At 35.4% G+C, this 21,501-nt stretch overlaps 1 protein-coding gene across 6 annotated transcripts in view; it reads right to left on the bottom strand.

Annotated features, from left to right (window-relative positions):
• Window positions 1-21,501, bottom strand: part of RALYL (RALY RNA binding protein like) — a 375,450-nt gene that overhangs the window by 333,235 nt on the left and 20,714 nt on the right. For 4 of the 6 annotated variants that reach the window (XM_085221352.1, XM_085221355.1, XM_085221354.1 and 1 more), the window contains one exon: window positions 14,986-15,077. The exons of the other annotated variants lie outside the window; for them this stretch is intronic. The gene's annotated coding sequence lies outside the window, so the exon portion shown is untranslated. The remainder of the gene's footprint in view (window positions 1-14,985; window positions 15,078-21,501) is intronic. 6 annotated transcript variants of the gene reach the window in all.

Below are 21,501 nucleotides of genomic sequence, written 5' to 3'. Positions count from 1 at the left end.
AATTTAGGTATCATAATTTCCGGGTTCTTCGGTTGCAGCCTTAGCATCCATTTGGAATGGTTCAGAGCCATTGTAACAATAAGACTGTAAAGAAACTCATCCATATCTATATCATGCTGCTGAAAAGAGCTGATCTCCTTGGCAAGGATAGTCACTCTGAAGCTTTTTCAGCTATGTGAAGCAGTAATGACACTGGCAACACAGTTAGCTACAACCTGCTCGATCCTCCAGGGAGTTAAGGCATTGCTAAATTTCACAGCTATTTTCTAAATCAGGTGAAGTAAACATTTGTGAATGTTTGAATTAATTTGTATATATTAAAAATAAATATAATAAAGAAAGCATATTCTGGAGGTTTGAATCACTTCTACACAAAGTTCCTCTCTTTGCCCTGGCTTCCCGTCTTCTCTTAGTGCTCCCCAACTCTCAGTTCCTCAGAACAGGAATTAACATTTGCCTCCTCCTGCTCTTTATGCAGTATTTCTTTTGTGTCATTACTTCCCTTTCTTATCCCACACAGGCCCATATCATTTCCCTTAGCATCGCTTCTGTTATTTCCCTTAATTTCTTGAGTTTTCCCAGATGATATTTATTTTGGCTCTAGTTATATTCTTCCCCTTAATGTCTTTTTGCCTCCTGTCCTGTCTGCTCTCAGACCCAAGTTACTTACCTCAGACCATGATTTCCCTTCAGCTTCGTAACAGAGCAGAAGGAAGCAACACTAGAAGAATCCACATGTCTGGGATTCTTGCTCAAGATCCCTGCTCCCAGCAGCACTCCTTTACAGGGAGTGCGATCCCAGCATGCTGAGGGAAGCCACTCAGATCTCCAGTGAGGAAGGTTATTTCTTCGTGTGCTTGGACAGAATAAGGCATGTTCAGCATTGGAGGATCTTTGGCTTTCACAATCTTTGAGCACTGCTTTCACAAGCACTGCAGTGGGCAGAGACATTTTCCTCAGTAACCTCTAAGGCCAATTTCAGAGGAGCAGCATAGGCAGTTTCTTCAGTCCAGGGAAATCTCAAAGCAGATTTTAAATTCCATTTCCCATGTGCCACCAGATGGAAGCTTTCAAGCAAAATGTTAATAAAACTATTTAACCTTAACTGGTCAATGCTATTTTCCTTAACTACTTAGGAAAACGTTTGCTTTAATCAAAACTTGAGGAAAAAAAAAATATTTCAGGGATATATCCAGCCACAATTATTTAAATTTGGCAGAGCAATCAGAATCTGAATACAGAAGCTTATGATTGAAAGCCTCTGGCAGCCTTGCTTATTGGCATTAGAACTCTGCCACTATTACAACATGCTGTTTATTTAACAGTTTCTGTTAAATTAAATTAGTTATCTTTAATCATGGCAGATATATTTATATCTATTTTAAATAGCTCTCCAAATGTTTCTTTTAATTCTTGCACATAAATTCTAGAGTAATGAGATAATGCTGCTGTATTTTCAGGAGTATAATAAACCTCACGGTTTGGACCAAGCTGAATATATCATGGAAGTAAAAAAGAGCAGGAGATATTGGCATAAACAGAAATGAAATACATTTGATATGTTAAGTTTTAGAAAGTAAGTCCACAATGTAAGGAGGATGAAAACGACATGGAAAAGAACAAGGTCTTTGTTTATACAAATATTAAATATGGCTTTGGCTTTATGAGTTTGTTTCTGCTCTCATTTATCCAAGTAAATCTTATTTACTCTTCCTGTAGAATAAGTAGTGAAATCAACAAAATCAGTAGAGACAAACAGAAATAAAATTAGAATCAGATGCCACAAATGTAAATGAATAATAAAGAAAAAGAACTACGACCTCCTGGACAGTGCTGAGGTAATTGTGGGAAAACTCCTATCTTGAAAAATTAATGATGTCTAAGGCTCTAAAAATTATGACAAGAGTGAAATATCAAAAGGAACAGTCAAGATTATATTCCATCTGTAACTTCTACTTGAAAAAACGGCCTTTGTTTACATACAGTAATGCTTTAATATCTTACAAACGATTCTACAGAAGAAAGGTTACATTTGACTGGGACAGCGTTAAGATCAACTGGCTTTGAAAATGTCATCTGCATTTTATAAAATATTTCTTCAAATACAATTTGTCTAATCCCTGCACTAGCACCATGAACTGTCAGCAGTTCACAGAAACATAAGCACTATGAAAGAAGACCCAAGAAGAAAGGTTAATTATAAAATGTTGCAGTAAAGTTCCCAGCACTTGTAGCTTTTCATTACATGTATAACATGACACTGTATTCTTTTTCTCCACTCTCTTATGAGTGTTGTTCATGTGAATGTGAAAGTCCTACAAGCCAAATCGTACTGACAGTAAGTTCAACAGCTCTGCTGCATAGCTGCTTTCTGTCTGACACGATTTTCACCCCAGATTTATGAGTTTTTCAGTATATAAAGACTCTCATTTTCATCGTTCTTTAAATAAAGATTACAAATCAAGTTAAATGTTGGAAAGGGAACAGGAGTATAAGAGAGCGTAAACACTTCACAAAACATGATTTTTAGTGTATTTCTTTCGCTGTCCAAGAAGTCATGATGCCTGGAACTGAATTATACATTACAAGTGAAAAAAATACCAGAAGACTACAAATTACTGTATGTTTAAAAATTATTCTCTAACAACACAATATGTCTACTATTTTCTGTGTTCCTTCCCACCACAAAGAGAAATGCAAACCTTGTGTAAGACCACATCTGTCATCCGCTCTCATATATACGCAAGCAGAGTGCTCTGGTTTGTGAGCCCAGTGCTCACTGCTAGTCCTAAAGGAAACACAACAGCTGCCCCTCTGTCCCTCTGTGGGTTCGGCTTACCTTTCCAGGAGTAATTACACTGTCTGCTCTGTAAGTCTGCCTAAAGCCCAATGAAGAGTCACTGCTCCAACAATGCACTGGGGAAATTCAGACAGCCTGCTCTATCCCATGATAAACCCTTGACCACTGGAAAAGCTAAATTTATTTGAGGTGTAAAATAGCTCTCCATGATTTTCTCAGGAAAACCCATAGCAAAGAATCTTCATCCAGAAAAGGTAACTTTTAGTAGTAACATGTCTAATATATTAAAGTTCCCTAATGTTAAGTACAACACAAAGACAAAAATCAAGCAAAGCATTTTTTTTAAGCAAAGCATTACCAGTAAAATGATAGAATCTTGCAACAGCTTTTAATGTTTTTTTAAAATCTTTCTTGCAATTATCCTGCTTGATATTTCCTTTGCTCATAAGTGATTTAAAAAAGAAAAAAAAAAAGAAAAAAAAATCCAGCCTTTTTTTTTCTGAGGTAATTATTTGTCATGTTAATGATTGCAACGAATATATATCTAGGCTGATAGCTAACATAGCAATGCTGCTTGCTGCAAGCTTTCTGTGAAACATACCTAACATCAGCAATTATTTATACCAATAGGCTAATTCAGTGATTCTGAGGTGCTATTTCCCTATATTTTATTTCCAACCTATTCCTGTACTGTTCCAAAAGCTGTTCTCTGCCAAAGACATTAAGGTAATTAAAATAATACAAACCCATTTAGCTGAAACAAAGAATGTACTGAAAATTCCCAAGAGCAAAGGCAAATGAGCTCAGTTACAGACACGTTGCCTTTGACCATCATTTTCCCTGTGCATATTTAATTGGAATGTCATCGTCACCCTCTTAGTCCACTGAAAACTGCAACTGATAGTGTGTTTTCCTGTCTCTGAATACAGTACCAAATACAGACTTATTAACACCTTGGATTTTTGTTTTTTTGTTTTTTTTGTTGTTGTTGTTGTTTTTTTTTTACACACATCAAATACATAGAGAGGGAAACAAAGAAGGCATCTCCTCAGAAAAAAATCTAAGCAAATTTCTTAAGATATGATTTGTCCTTTAATTAAAATCAAATATCTCTTCCCTGAAATCTTAATAATTGAAAACTATTCAAATTGTTACCTATGTCAGATAGTGAAAGGGATGTATCCGTGCCAAAGGCACACATAACAGAGTTTATATTACATGACCAATAACTCTTCTGGGGAATTCAGCCAAACTCAGATCAAGAATGACCACCGATTAGGCAAAGCTATCCTGTCTGTGTCATCAACCAGACAGCAGGTGGGTTGAGAGATGCCTGGAACTATGCACTTTTATGTAAATAAGTTGTAATCTTCAATATTTTCAGTGTATGCCAGAGTTACTCTCTTAAAGAGCACATTAATTAAAAACCTTCAAAAGAAAACAGAAATCTGATAAGCTTGTGAAATCTAATTTTAAAGCGAATTTCCTGGTTGAGAAAAAAAAACTAAATAAAGTTCCATTCAAATATACATATAACTTTTTGCTGAAAGATGGCTTCAGACCTGAAAAAATTTTCATTTCTGCAAGCCAGCTTCATAAATGATAACAGAATATCCAATATCAGCTATGGATGCAACCCAATTTAGGGAAATGAGATTTCCTATAAAGCAAGCAAATAAAAACCAAATGACTTTCACAGTCGTTTTTATAACTTTTCCTCAGACTGTGCTTGAAATGGCTAAGAAGCATGTAAGTGTCAAAACCCACTTTATTTTGTCCTCCACAAAATATTAAAGATACAGCACTGAGCTTCATTAATAATGATGGAAAAATATCCATTTTAATGGATAGGCTTTAGTCTTTAAACTTAACTGCAAAGTCAGTGAGGCAATATTTCTCCAAGTAATCACCTCAGCTAAAGGTGTTTTTATTATATAAGGTCTGTGACCTTATTAGGTAGCAAGAGTGAATGCTCAGAGAGCATGAATCCTGTTTATTAACAAAGCATAAATGAAACTCGTTAATCAGAGTACAAGAAAGAAGGGTGGAAAGTGGACTAAATTTTATAGTTATATTGGCAGATAGCAGAATTACTGTTTTCTGAAGAAAATCAAGGGAAGCATTCCATGCAAACCAAGACAAGAAATACAGAACAACTTAAGAATAAGAAAAAAAAAAAAAAAAAGAAAGAAAAAAAGAAAAGGAAAAGAATAATTAGAAAAAAAAAGGAAAAAAGTTATTTCAGGAAGAGAGGAGGACAAATGACAAAACATAACATTTTTGGGAATAAATTGTTATTGATAGCTATGATTTTATATTAGCTAGAAGATAGAAGCAGTACTTTCAAACCAGCAGTGTGCTGGTTAAATTCTCTATGTATTATATTACGATTACTGCATAGAGTAGAAATGCCAGATCTCTTTTTTTATCAATTTTCTTAGAGAGTATAGGGAGTATATGGAGTTAGTCAACTCTCCGCATCCTAGATAACTCTTAAACTGTGTTCTTAAATATGGCTGAGAATGCATTGAACTTGTTTGAAGCACAGGTGGGTGGTGATGGGATGGGCCTTCCAGTATTGTACTGATAGCATTCCAGTTCACTTAGGCCTGAAGATGGCACATGGGATCATTTGCAGGTCCAAAAATGAATTTTCAGACATGAAAATCTTAATGATGGTCTTGGGAACCCTTCCAGGGATGCTGGAGTACAGCTCACACTGCTAGCTCACTCTCTAATGCCTCTCTTGACAAGTTTCCTTTTAACACTGTAGCTGAAAAAGCTGATATCTAAATTTCCCAAATTTTTGCCTGGCAGTTTTTTTTTCCTGTAGCAACCTGCAGATAAATTCAAGAGCAGGAAAAATGCAATAATCGCCTACTGCCAGTCTTTGACATGCAGATTTTTACAGCACTGGCTTATTAACTCTACAAAGATGATTTGGAGTGTGTTTTTACAGGAGATGTAGGTGCTATACAGGGGAACACAGCAGGACTTGTTATGCAGAGAGAAAAGGTAGCATTTGGCTAATAAAGTCAACTCCCAAGGAAACTATGGATTTAGACTGCACATGAAGTGTTAATTTTTTTCAAAGTCAATAAGAAAGCTGTCTTTTATCTCAACTAATTTAGTCCTTTCATGGTAGAGCAACAAAGCAGAGCAAATTGTTCAACAGTATCCCTCTTAAAATGTCAAAAGTACTTTGCCAAGCAGTCATTATTTATATCATAAAGACTTCTTGCACCTGCTTTTACTCTTATCATGGACTGGTTCAGAAGTATTCACAGAAACCATCACCTACAAAGAAATGAAGATAAATGGTGTAGCTCACAAAACAGAACAACATCATTCTATCAGAAACTTATATTTTGCAAAGCTCCAGATCCTTACTCAGCTCCAATTTCTTGCTATCTCTGAAAGATTAAACCTCTAGAGAGCTACTGAATCTGCTGTTTGCAGGCAGAAATCTCCCTTTTTTTATCTAAGAAGAGCGATAGTCAGGAGAAATCATTATTACAAATCCCCAGGATAGTATTTCTTTCTTTTTTTTTTTTGTAGATGTTCTCTCTATTTTTAAATCTGGTTTCATTTTGCATGAGGAGTATTTCACATATCAAGTACGATTATGTATTGAAGGAGAGAGAAGGAAATGCTTTTCCTGTTTTCCTATTTAGGTCAGATTTTGTGCCTGTTTGAATCAGCATAGCTGTACACATTTTAGCAGAACTTTTATAATATGACTGATTAAAGGCATAGATTTTTTTTTTTTTAATAAGGGACGAAAGTGAAAAAAATCTGTTAATTCTATTTTCTGCAAAATCCAGACCGTTTGGTTCTGTCTTTATTGTCCAGTCTGTCCATTTTGCTGTTTGTTACACTTTTCTTTCCAGTTACCTTGTTTTTTCATCGTGTTCTCATATCCCTTGATCCTGAGTAAGTCAGTGTATGATGTACTAACTTTGTAATAAAGTGGTTCAAAATCATTGAGCACAATCTTATCCTCACTTGTCTAATTAACATTCAGTTTCTACTGAAGCTGAGCAGTGCAATGAAGAGAACAGGAGGAGGTATACTGGTGGTCTCATCAGTCCCAATCCCTTGATTTGTCCCCAGATGTAATGTGGCAATCAGTCCTGTATACAGTGTTGAAGTCAAGACTTCCTTATGGTCCTCCTCTTAGGCATAATTAATCAGCCCTCCTGTTGATTGCATTTTGTATGTAGATTCTTAGACCAGAAAAAACAGAGACCAGAAAAAACATTTTCCCTGAATGCTGTCCTGCAGCAGGACTTCATCACTTGATCCAACATAGAAATTATTCCCATTTAACAAGGTACGATATCGCACATGTTAGGCATATAATGCACCATTGGCTGGTCTTTGACTTCCAAGAAAGCTGTATCACAAACACTGAAGTTACACACAGTAACAGGCCTGATATCAAACTTACCACTAAATGCTTTGTGAAGACAGAGAACAACTTTCACGTAAAAAAATTTTTACCCTATTTCAAGGCTTATGTAAAAAGATGAATAGTACACTTGCATTGTACAGAATGTAGCACTGGTTAGTGGAAAATTCTATCCATTTGAAGTATCAACCAAATCAAAACTGTAGAAAATCCCAGTTGATGGAGCCTTAAAAGTCTCCTCATGCTGCATGCAGTTGTAGCATGCATTTTTACTCTGTTGTGCAGAAATGAGTAAGAGCTACCCATTCAGCTTGCCTAAAACCATCACAAGGATGTATTCACCCCAGGGATGAAGGTGAGGGCATTGTACCTTGATGGTGTTCAGCATTTCTTTTTTTTTATAATCACATTCGGAAAAACACTACTGTCTATTGTAACATTGCTGTCTTCTGTAGAAGGACACAGAATTCCCTTTTTGATATGGTGGGCTAGATTAATTGTTCCAGCAACTCAGCACAGACTCCCAGTACTGCTGTCATTAGCAAAAGGCCTAAAGGCCTTTCTACACATTCTGTGACCTGTTGATGTGCATCATGCTGCTACAACTGTTTGATTACAGAGACAGGCCTAGCCATGTGTGACTTCACAGCAGGAGTTACCTACGTTTTCCTTACACGGTCTAAGCCAGAACTTGCTTGGATGGGTGTTTGATTAATAAGCTTATTCTCATAAAACTGAGAGAAGCCACTGCATGAAGTCCCAAGCGCTTCAAAGTCAGTGTAACAAACATGATGGGAAAGACCAGACGCGGTGAGTGATACTCATATGTGGGTCCATCCCAGTGCTCCCATGCTTGGAAGATTTCTGCTTGCTCCGTGCCACCAGCTATTAAAGAGCTGGCCCAAAAAAAACATAAAAGCAATGACGAAGAGACTCTCAGCCAAAATGGAACCTACATCCTATGTGTAAAGAGATTACATGAAAGAATATATGAGCAGTAAGGACATTCCTAGTTGCCATAATTTATCACCGAAGTTTTCAAAAAATATTGTCTGTTTCTCTTAACCTCCTAAACTAAAAATTAAAACATATCAAAGAGCAAATGCATGGCTTGATCCATAGCATAGTTTGTTCTAAAGGTTTATATAATTATTGGTACAACAGGATTTGCATCTAACAACCTGTTCTTCCATTTGATTAGTCATTTAGTTTTATAACATGCAAATGATGAAAAGACGCTAAAGACTCCGTCATAGGTAAAGACATGAACCTGTAAGACATCAGCATTTGTTTTAAAAAGAATAGTCTTCTGTTCTTCAATTTCAATCCATGAATTCCATAGATAAAAATAAGACAAATATTAAGTAATTTTTAATGATTTAATAGAATTCAAAAGAATCAGGTTCACTAGAATCTAACCATATGATATAATTAAACTGTCATAATTTTTCTAATAAATAAATAAGGACAGTATCAAAACCTAAAATAATAAACTTGGTGCATCATGTCTCTTTCTGGACAGTTTGACTGAGTAGGCTTTGAACTGTGCTTTCAATTTCTCCTATTTTATGAATTAGTTTTGTGTATCCAATCAACAGAAGAACTAATAGTATTAGACAATATTGACGGTAAACTACATGTACAAGGGCTGCTCTGAAAGTAATGCCTCCTATTTTATTATGTTGGCCCATGACATCAGAGGCAGATGCTGGTGGTAAGGCAGTGTAAGTTGTACCTTTCCACCAATATTCTGTTACATCTTGTTGCTGTGTGACAGATGGCAGCAGAGGGGCAGTCTGACACAATGGCATCTGACATGGAAGTGTGAATGGAGCAATGGTGCATTACTGATTTCCTCCATGTGGAAAAAATGGCACCCACTGACATTTATTAGTGCCTGCTAATAATATTTATGGAGACCAAACAATGGATGTGAGCACAGTAAGGCAGTGGGTGGTGTCTTTCAGCATTTTCTTAGCATTAACCATTCAAACCTTATGGAAGTCAGATTTATCACTACCTCTAGTATTTTTTTTTATTCACCACATTACACTAGCCAAAAATATACAAGCAAGCTGAGTAAAATAATGATAAATGCTTTCTTTTGAAAGTTTTAAGCAGGACCAGGAGGGTACATTTCCACTTTACACACTGGTTTTCTGGAGCGAATTTTGCCATCTAACAGAGGAAGGAGTGGAACCATGGAAGGGCTCCTATGAACAACCTCATGCCCAGGGTGTCCTGCTAAGTGAACACGTTTAGCCTGGAGGGTGACTGCAACGCAGGGACTGTAGAAGTAGCTCCTGAGCAGTCCTGAGAGGTAACTTTTACTGGGTGAATTGCCTTTAAACAGTATGTCCTGGGAACACCCTGTAGTTGCTGTTATCTGTTTAAGTAAACACATGCCTTCACAGGGCTGTTTCACTGAAAAAATAATTTTGCTGTCAACATTAAACGTTCTTCACAAAACAAATACATCTGCACATCACTGACATGTCAGAGCCTGGACAGCTGGTATTGTTCTGCTTTTTACTAGCTCTGTTCTGTGCTGGCGTATGATTCAAACTGTACAGTGCTTTCCATCAGCTTCTAGGTGAAAGTAGTTGTAATACCACTTGTTATGCACAGCAAATTCTCAAAGCAGCATATTCTGAAATATTTTAGCAAACATAGACCCCTGCAAAATGTTTTGTCCTTGCAAAACGTGACCATTACACCGGACCCACACAGTCAAATAATAGAATATATGTAGAATCAACTCTCAAATTATTAAATAATTAATTCCATAAAATAATATCTATTAAAATGAAGAATAACTCAATACTTCTGATAAGAAAAAAGTTATAATTAGTACAGGAAACTTTTTTACATTTTAAGCTTTGTACTGCTTTACTCAGATCAGTGAAATATTAGGATTTATATTAAATCCACAAAGAGGTTTTGCAGTATCTTACAGTGCTCAGGGGTTTAATAAAACTATTTATGCAGATAGTCTTGAGGATTCCACTTAATTAATTAACTTAATTAATAATGCTATATGTAGACTTTTAGACAGAACGTACACTCTGTCTAATTTCTTGGCACTGATAAGGTTGCCAATCTGCAAGAAATACTTCTGGAAGTAGTGCTTAGGAAAAGAATACCACTGATAACATCAACTTATTTTGCCAATGTCAAACAATCCGATATTCCTGAACTCTGTATTACCTCCAACACTAGCTTGGGTGAGCATAAAAGAAACATCTCAGCTGTACCTGCTTCTTCTACTTCCATGAGAAGCTAGGTACAACTGAAATCTTAACACTTAATGAGTAAATAATTTACACCTGCACAGTGTGTTCGTGACAGAGTCAAACTTGAAATATTTAACATATTTTTAATGCAGTCTGTCTTCTGCCATAGAAAAAGAAACACTTTCAGCTTCTAGAGATCAAAATATGTTGGCAGTATTTGTTGTTGCCCCTCAAATAGTCACAACACAAAATGGTTATCAAGTACAGATATCTATGATAATAATTTACCAAGTTAGAACAAATTAGAGAGGAATTTAGATCTTCAGCAGAGAGAGCTCTCAGAATTCTAAAGATCAGCAATGTATTTTCCATATATCTGTTTGGAAGATGCTATTTCATAATTTTTATAACAGCTGCCTCAGTAGGAGATGAGAAAACACTGCATTTTTTTCTCTAATGGACTCTGAAATATTCTTAAAATACCGAATTAAATATAAAAATATGAACATAGAATATCCAATTGCTCTTTTAATTCCTACATTTGCAACACGTATAGACACATGTATATTGTTTTGTTACACAGGATTTCTACTATTGTTACTCTCATCTTAATATAAATGTTATAATAAATTGCATTATATTTCCCCTACAAGATTAATTTATGAAACCATAGTGTGGTTGACGGTGGCAGCTGAACTCCTCAATGGAATTAATTAAATGATAATCTCCATTGCTTTGTAGCATAGAAGCCAATAAATGGCTGCTGAGATTAATGGCTGAGTGAGGCTAAAGTGTTTAAGGAATTTGAAACCCCATTTATAACACACACCCTACAAAGCAAGAGAGGTTATATCTATGCAGAAAACTGGAACATCAAAAATAAAACAAGAAAAATACAAAACAAGAAAAAAAAAACAAGAAAAAAAATCCTTCTCTTGTATCTGGAAGAGAAGCTTCTTTGTTTGACAATTCTGTAGCATATACATGAACTCAGCTAGAATGTAAAAGGAGGCAGGAACGAAGCAAAATGTGTGCTGCCTCTTTTGATTGTGCAAAGCAAGGAGTACATAGGGAAAACACTTAAAAATATATTAGAATAAAGGGATATTACTGATGAAAAGATCAATATAATTTTTTAAATAGAGACTTTCTGAATGCTAGGATTTTATGTATTCAAGTCACTTGCCCAAACAAAATCTGGGAAATGATAAGGCTTGCAGGGCATGTGGAGAATTTTTTCTTCAGAGCAGCTACCCCACTATCCTTTGGGTGAAATTGCTTCTGCATCTTCATTGAATCTCTCTAGCTGGCAGAAATGAGATCTGTGTGATATTTAGGCTTTCTTTTAGCTTATGTGGAAGCAAACAGAGTACAGGTGTGTGCTACAGCAGATAGGGTGCTTTCTCTCAAAGTCTGCCCAAGCAATAATTTTTCAATGCCATTTTCAAAAGAGTTGTACAAACTTTTGACAGCAACCATTCTATACCATTTGTTTTAAATTAACTGAAGGATGTTTTAAGCGCCATACACTACCTTCTCTCATTCCCTTTGCATCCAATATTCTCCTTAGCTTTGATTTCCTCTTATAAAAGTTTTGTAAGATTTTTTAAAATTCTTCTTTTCACTGTTTTCTTCTAAATAAATAACTTTAAAAATTTTGAAGTTTCCATTCATAAAGGGGTTTTCACTTTATTTTTCTGGCTATATAAAATTAATTAAGTTTAAAGTTAATGAAGGATAGAGTATGGGTTAAACTTGCTGTACCCACCCCACAGCGCATCTTTACAGCTGATGATGACTCATAAAATGAATTAATTGCCATCTAAGGACAAAGACTTGTTTCAAGATAACAAATGCATTTAAAAGAAAGGGGAAAAAAAAAAAAAAGTGAAGTATATGCATCACTGCCTGGTCTGCTAGCATCTGTTCTAGTGTTATGCTGCATGAGAAACCTGCCTCAGGAGCAGATCTCTCTCTCAATCCATCTGTGTGAGAGGGAAAGGGTAAAAAACAGAAATCTCCCAGGATGTGTGGCCACTTCATCACTCTTTCAGAGCTTAATTCTTTAGAGCTTTGAAATAGGAAACATCAGGTCTGGTGTGGAAAAAGCAGAATTCAAAGGACGAATAACTCACTTCTGTTAGCATTTAATGTTTTTGAGGCAATAAAGTTAAGCTAATAAGTTCACTCAGAATTATTACCAGTAATCTTAGGTCCAATTATATATTTTAATCTATGAGCACTAATAATGAGCCAGAAAGGTCGTTCATTGCATTCTCTCAATATTGCTTTCTCAGCATTAAAGTCAGAAGTAAATTTACTTCATCTTATTTTCCTTAAGGCCTTAATTACATAGATGGAAATGTACTGCAATACTGCAAACCATTCCTAGACCTTCATCAGTAGTGTACTGGGTGGCCTTCCTTTAGATTTCTCTAACCTTGCACCACTCTCACCCACTTCTAAAAGCATTTTATTTATAAAAGTCTACTGTAATGGAAACCATTCGACAAGCAGAAATAAAAATCAGGAAATTTGTTCTTCTTGTTCAAAAGCCAGAAAGTGTTCAAAACTTAACAAGAATATTAAGGTTTGAGGTGGTATCTTTATTAATCATACCCTAATGTACACCAACTTAGAAAAAAAATCTCAAATTTATTTCTTTTTCTTTTTTTTAAAACAAATCTTAGCTCTTGTTTTATTTGAAATATTCTAATTTTCTGGGAAATCAAATGTTGTAAGTCCTACATAAAAATAAATATTTTAAAAGAATATCTTTGGAATCTGAAGGCTTGAATTATTTTGAGCAGTTGTGAGGCTCTGTGAGTTTCCATCTCTTCCAGCAGATCTGAGATTTTTTTTCCTTTATTATCAAAAGATGCCCTTCTCCCTTTAAAGATGATTCTCACAATTCTCATATAAATGTCAGTGTATCCAGTAAGTAACCTGTGACTGACACTGTCTCACTCTCAGTCACTGTCAGAGTTTTATCCCCAGTGATAACTTATCACTTTGGAAAGCATTTTTAGACAGCCAGACTGAAACATATCAGGTGCTACTCTATAAATTCTGTATAATACTTGTTATCTTCTATATTTAATCACTATAATTTGATTCCAAACTCCTTTTAGGTCCTGCAACTGATGCAAACACAACATGTTTGATCTGAAGATTATTTAGCTCTGACACAAGTACTTCCCTGTTTCTTTTTTTATATACACACCTATAAGTATCGTTGTTTTGACAGACCACAACTAAGAAGTTACGTTCTGTCATATCCCATATATTAGCATATTTCTCACTTGAATATAATATAGCTTACTTGTAGGTTGGCTGTTTGAAGTCCTAGTGCTTAACCCTCTGTTATGCACCATTTATTGGCCAGGTGGGATTTATCCCAGGTTTTGGCATTTGCCAGACATGAATCTTTATCTAATCTCAACCGAAATTCCAGCCTGAAAAAGCCCAGTATCTCTGAAGAGCTACTGAACATGCCTACAAAGGGCTTTAAGATGGAGACCCAAGTAGTTAAAATAAGGGCTGATGACGTGGCTAACTACAGGCTCTTTCCAGTTTACATTTGGCTTGTTCTTTTGTTGAGCAAAACAGAAAAATTACCATGTAAACAGGCTGTGAAGGGCTAACTTGCTGTAAGGAAGATGGTGACATGAGAAAAATAAATCTCTCACGTGGCAGGGACTTGTTCAACAGGTCAACAGCAGGAGCCCACAGGGTAGCACACCTTCTGCTGAGTTTGCCTGCCTTCCTCATTTCCACCTCACCATGCATTATGGCTGCACAGGACCTACTATCTACCTGACTGCTGTTGAGGAGTAGAGACAAATTTCTTCACACTTAATGTGCCACTAAGCAAAGCTTCCACCAGTTTCTACTTAGCCTTACACTTAAAATCAAAATCACAATTATTATTCTTAACATGATAATGCAGATCTTTCACTTTTTTGACTATTTGGGCTTATGGCTCTCTGACATACTCTGCACCTCAAATTATTTTGTAGTTTGGCAACTGGGTAATATAATTTGTGTTTTGTCTTTAGCAAACAAGATTGCTTGTTCCATCTCAGAGCGCCGGAGAAGAATCAGGTGAATCCCTAATGCTCAATTTTTAATCATTACTTCTTACAAAGAAACACCATTCCTGTGGGACTGAGGCAATTTCTCAAAAGAGCTACAGCAGCACTGCCCAATCAATTACATAAAATAATAAAAAATAGCTAAAATGTACTTTAAATATTTTCCTGCATTATTTATGCTCACTGCTCTCATTTCATAATAGTTACATAAATATGCAGGGCAAATTTCTTGATTCTGATAAACACTGCAAAACCCCGGTAGTTCCAGATACTTATATTCCACGCAGAATTCCCTTTGGCAGCCAATAAGAAAATAATAAAAAGTAGTTTACACATTTACAGGACCTTTCATCTAAAAGTCTCTAAGGGGCTTCAGAGATATGTTCAAAGTAACATTTTCATCTTACAGCTAAGGAAATCAAAGGCTAAAAAGATTAAAGCCCAAACCTTTAAAGATGTCTTTGGAATTAATGGAAGCCTTGAAAACCTTTCAGGATCGGCATCTAAGTGACTTGTCCAAGGATGCACCCTGTGAGCAACTGGAAAATAAAATACAGGTGTCATGAATTCCTTTTTCATTTATTTAAAGGCTACCAGAGAGGAATTACGTATACTGAGCAAATACAGCTAAGCAGCTTCATATAATATAAAAAAAAGAGGAATCTCCCTGTCAAAAATGAGTACTATAGTACTCATATACCACTCCAGATATGCTTGTTGACTCACGATAGCAAGTACAAACACACTGTGTATAAATGTGAATGATGTAAGGTGAAATATACATTTTTGTCATGCACTGCATTTTGAGACATCTCTAAATACGCAAGAGTTGCCATCATAGATCATGCATGTATGTGTGTAAAAAAAGTTGACTTTCAAATGAGGATCAGAGTCTGAAGTTGGATGACGTGGATATATCACTCAAAAAATCCCTATCCCAGCTCTTGTCTGGCTGTTGAGAGGCTTCATTTATGGTCCACACATATAACTTTACCGGTGTGTACCAACAGGAAAAAGGGAGGGAGGAGTCAGTACCCAAGTTTGTGCAAGCAAATGTTTTTTCAGAATTTAACAGAGATTTAGAATATTTCTAAACTTCATCATTTGCTGATGTGAATTCTTTCAGTAATTTTAATTAAAGATGTGATCCTGCTTCTGTTGAAAATATCATAGACTTTGATGATATATGATTGAAATTAAAAGACATACATTTTATTTAACTTTCTGATATTAAATGGTCTGGTAATCAGGTCAAAACCTTTCAAGGAGAATTAAATTTATACTCAACATCAATCCTTTGTAATTTTGTACATACTTTACATATATAATAAATATATGTCACAACATAGAATTTTACTCTAGGATTAAGTCAAAATATTTTTATTATTAGTGTCAGCATTTGTTCTCAGGATTTTTCAAATTTCAGAAATGCTAATATTTTTTAGCTTCACACTTTGAAGAAAATATTGACAGCACAGAACACTTTGAAAATTACAGGTATGAAGAAACTGGAATGAAAAAGAAACCTCCTGGATGAGATTATTCACGAGGAAACATGGAAACACTAAACAGATCAAGATTTTTTAAACAGGAAGAACCTTGGAGCAGGTGAGATATGCATACTAGTTAGATACAAAGTTTATTCAGGCTCACAGACCAATCTATCTTCCATCACAAGATGGCATTTGTTTTAGAGGCTTCAACATCTTTTAGTTTAACTGCTGGTGTTATGAAATATTTTTTTGCTTTCATTATAAATGTTTGCTTTTGGGAGTTTACAATTCAGTGAGTAATATATTTTTTTCATGTTTAAACTACTTCTTCTTAAAAGTGATTTTTATTGAAAACGTAAGTTCTGCATTTTCCAGTTGTGCCAAAAAAAAAAAAGGAAATGTGCTTAAGGGGTGTGATTTGCAAAACAGTTAAAAATCAACTATAGCCTATGGTTGTAAATAGTATCCAAAATTAACAAACGTAAAAATATACTTGATATCTAAAAACTGATTTTAAGAGGTGACCCTTAGTTAATATTTACACACATTTTTATTACCTCAATTCTCAAGGCTATTCACCTTCTTCTATGTGGTATCTCAGTGTTTTTATGTATTACTTATGTTTTAATGTCAATCCAACCGAAGCTAACTTCATAAGCACACTCCTAATATTTGCCAATACTACTTTGACCTCAGTTCTGTCTCCTGAAGAATTCCAGTTGCAAATCTGTTGCAGAAGCACAATCAATACATCCCATGGTACCTCATTTGATAACCCCTTACCCTCTATATAATTCATTTCACTAGGCCCAATGCTTTCCTTTATAATTATTTACATAAGCACTGTATTCAACACATGTATCAGCTTCCATGTCAATTTTAATAACTAAAAATATTTGTTAATTCAGGCAGTGTGCATTTCTGTATATCTGTCTTGATTTGATTGCAATAAAAATATTTAGATGAAAAAAAAAAAACAGTTTCAAAATGAAGATGTACAAAACCTGAGGTATCTAGTACCTCTTGAACCCAATTGAAAGCTTTTGTTCAATAGGGAAGAAAATACGTCAGAAAATTCAAAAGAACAAAGAAAATTCTCCTGTCAGTTCCTTTAATTAATCACTTTAACTCATGCTAAAACAAAGTAGGTTATACAGAAATGTCCTCCTACTAGCAAGTACTCTTCCTAGACCACAGGTTAAGGCATAAATTGCTTACAGTACAATACTGGAAATTCTTTTTTAGGCAGAAAAAACTTTTACAGAAAAAATGAGCTTTAATCAGTCACACACATATGTACAAGATCCACATAAAATAGCTGTCTGATCTGTCTTCCAATTTTAAACAAACACAATGCCTAAGGCTATCATACTCCTTTTCCTAGATGGGCTTTCTATTTTTACATGTTTGATTTTTCTTCTGCAGATAACATTTGAAGGTTACAGTCTTCATTAACAATTTCCTTCTGTTCACACACAGATGGATGACAGCTCTAATTTGAGAGTCATTTTGGAAAATTTGGCAAATTTCCTTGACACCTGCATGCTTCTTTAGAGACCACCATTGCTCTTTTGCACTCAGCCTGAACAACCATGGCTTTCTTACCTACTGGTAAGAAGAAAAACCACATTTCCTTGACTCTACAAAAGCAGAGATTAATACAGGGCTACAAGATGTTGCTTGTATCCTGACCCAGAAAAACAATAGTTAGCAATGGATTAGGTGGTTTCAATCAGTCACCTAACTTGCCCTCACACAGATGACTCTGTGGCCAAAAATTCTACAGTGCAGTTTTCTTGAATCCTCTGTAGAGTAGTAGTTCCATCAACTTTGAATGGGTTATTTCACTTTATTTCACTTGTCAATCAAATCTCTATTTAAAGCTAAAAGTGTTGCACTTAAGTAGGAATTGACACTAAAGCTTTCCTCATCTTTTGCAATGCAATGTTATATTACTACACCAATTATTCAAAGGCCAAGATAAGAATGCTGGACTTTAGAAAACACAGATCAGAACAACACAGTGTAAGATTTTATTTAAGATTCTCATTAATGACAATTATGATTAGCAAATCAGCTAATGCAAAATGTGTCCCTCCTTTAAATTTTGATTCAGCTGTAACAACTTATCTCAACCTGTGATGCCAATCTCATAACTTCTGCTTGTACAAATCTTTTGCAGACCCTTTTATTTTTGTTTTCATTTTGCGTAAGTAAAAAGAGTTTTGCTAATAGATCTTTCACAGCACAGATGATGCCACTATAAAACTGTCTAAGAGAGCAGCACCTTCAGGCAAGATCACTGCAGTGCAACCAGTGTTAATGGAAACCTTCCCTTTAACTCCTCCAGAATGAAGATTTCACTCTCTCTCTCAGGTTGAGCATGTCTCTACAAGACTTATTTTACAGCCATGAATAAATGTTCACCTACATCCAACAGACAGGCTTTGAGGCACTGTGGATGCTTTGCAGTGTGCTAAAGGCACTAAGCGGGACATGGGACTGCTGAGCACAGCATGGGGCAATCCTGCAGAGAACACAAGCTGGTGCAGCAGGACCCACCCAATTTCTCTTCCTTGCAAGTAGTACAGAGAATGGCCAGGGGAAATAGGGCAGGATGCAGCCTTCCCAGCAGTCACTGAATGAGGTAATAACTCCTTGGCAGTGAAAGGAATTTCCAAGCAACCCTCAGGCACCAAGAACCAGTTCAAGGAGTGCAAAGACAACCCTGTATCCTCTTTTACACTGAAATGTCACACATAGCTGTTGTGGATAAAGGAGAGGTAACATGCAAAACGATTTCACCTAACCCCATACTATATGACTTGCTCAGTTTTCAAAGAGGTCCCTGTATAATGAGATTACAATGTTTCCTCTAATGTTTTCAGTATACCATTACTGATCCAAGCTCCATTTTTTTTTTTTTTTTTTTTTTTCAAATGAAACAGAAAAGGATACACTCCACACACCAGCAATACCAAAATCCCACTCATGATGTGTATATTCAGTTAGTTTGTAACACTGCAGTATTGTTGTAAGGCACACTGCCATGAACAATCAACTTCAGGACAACAGGGTTTTAGATATTTTAATCACAATATATTTTTTTCCCTTGGCAAGACATACTCAACTTCCTGATAGCAATATTTAATTAATGTTGTCTTATGTTCTGGTGCAATATTGGTTGTATTGTTGCTGTTATGAAGTGAAGCACCTAGCAGTGGCAACATTCTGTACTTCTTTCACAAAAGAATGCAATTATAATAGGACAGAAGATAAAATAAACAAAAAAAAAGGAAAAAAATAGACAAATACATAATGGATAAAAATACACATGGTCATGGTTTAATTTTAACAGGGACTAAATGTAATTTCTCACAAAAATGAAAATGTATTCTATAATTCATAACTTTAATCATAGAATCATGAAAGCAAGTTAGAAGAGACCTCAGAAAGTCATCAAGTCTGGCCACATGATCTCTGATCTGGGAATTTGTCTCAATATATAATCAAACGGCTTTTCAAATTAAAGGATAATCATTGTACATATTGCACATATTCCTTATATTATCAATTTTACTAGGTTTTATGAGGATTGGTCTGAATGATTTTAAATGAGGGGAATTACCTTACTGAAATTTTAAGGTAAGAATTCTAAATGTCCAATGTCAGCAATTGAAAAAGGAGTGCATTTACGATAATATTAATGTAATCACTTTTATAAGGCAACACATTTTGATTTCTGCTTATCCCCTGCTTTGTTTAGAGATAGAACACTATCAGCTGCAAGGAGTCAGTAGCATCACAGCTACTATTACTGAGACTCTGTCTCTTCCTGCAAGAGAGCATATATTCTGCAGTGAATTCGATACGCAGCACTGCAATCCACAGCGTTTCCAACAATTTGCAGTCCCAGAGTACATGGATTATGAGAGAGTACATGTACAAGCATCACACATACTGAAGGCAGTTTTTAAAATTATTTCTAAATAGTCTTCAGTACTTCCTAGAATGTTTCAACAGCAGAGAGCTTTAGTGATATCTGCTAGAAGTTCTGTATTTTCCTAAGACACATTTACTAAACATTTAAAGTGTGATACCAAGTGGTTTATCTAAGTTATGAAAACTGAACAATATACTTCAAATCAACACAGAAGGCATGTCTCTGAAAGATCATACTTCCTGCTATTTTAATGTTACGATCCCTAATCATTCATGAAGATTACCAGTTGTAATCAGTGGGGTAAATTTAAAAACGAATTTGTAAAACAAATTCCACAAAATGAAATAAAAAACTCAATTTTGTGCTTGTAAATGTCAGTTGCAATTTTTTTTCCGTATCAGACACAACTACATATTCTGTGTATGTCAAGAATGTGCCATGAGCATAATCCACGTTTGTGGTTGTGGAAAATTCAGTGATGTTCTCTACTAATAAATAAATACATTAAAAAATAAAATTATATTAAATTTAGTTTCCACAGTAAGCCAGATCACTGAGGAGTAAATCAGTAGAACTCTACAGAAGCCAAAATATTTCTGGCCATTTGCTCAGGATCTGGCCCTCTATGTCTCACTGAAATAATTTTTTTAAATGATTAAGTAAAGTACTGCTCATATAAGGCATCGATTTTTACCATTGATTTTGTGCTGGCATTTGAGCCAAGCCTCAAGAAGCTTGAGCGCTTTATGTATTTACAGCTGTCTGTTGGCAAGGAATAATTCATTCCCTCCAAATAAAACATGCTCCTGGAGCTTATAAAAACAGCATTTTTCTAGACTAGATTTACAAACAGCTTTTTCGAATGAAAAGTTAGAAAATGTACTTTAAGTCTCTGAAACAAAAGCAAAACTCTGTTTCTTGATATTTTTGGTTTGTCAAACAAATAAGACAGATATAGATTATATTTTCCTCCCAGGAGAGCTTTTCCATCGGCAGAGAGCAAAGATCAATGATGAATCATCATCTCGTAACAAAGTATTTCCAGTGACAAAATGAAGTGTATTGTTTAGCGCTGTTGTTTAAATATGTACATAGGAAAATTTTAGTTGCCTGTCACTGCATTTTTCCTAATCAGACAAATGCATCCATCATTTTCTTTTTGACTGATCAGAAGCAATTTCAAAAACAGGTCCAGCACTTACCTCTGATTCATTTCAAAGCCTCTCCCTTAAAAGTGTCACATTCTAACACAACAGTAATTAATTGGCCTTACATTCAAAAGCTATTGCCTCTATGTGAGAGTATCACCCTCACAGAGACAACCATCTATATATTTGAATTAATCAGTCCTCCAAAATCTCAGCTAATGCAAAATTGTTTAAAAAATGACCATTTTCTTTTTCCTCTTTCTTACAGTGTATGTCTCCACCAATGCTGAAGTAGAGAATCCTCCTAACTACGAGAGCTTTGTCAAAAGGGATAGAATGAATGGTGTAGACAGTTATTGCACACCCTCCATCCATTTTG

Source organism: Meleagris gallopavo, chromosome 3, assembly GCF_905368555.1.
Source record: "Meleagris gallopavo chromosome 3, MGAL_WU_HG_1.1, whole genome shotgun sequence".
Classification (NCBI taxonomy): Eukaryota; Metazoa; Chordata; class Aves; order Galliformes; family Phasianidae; genus Meleagris; species Meleagris gallopavo.
Note: the sequence above shows the minus strand (reverse complement) of the source record. Positions and strands in the feature narration are given on the sequence as shown.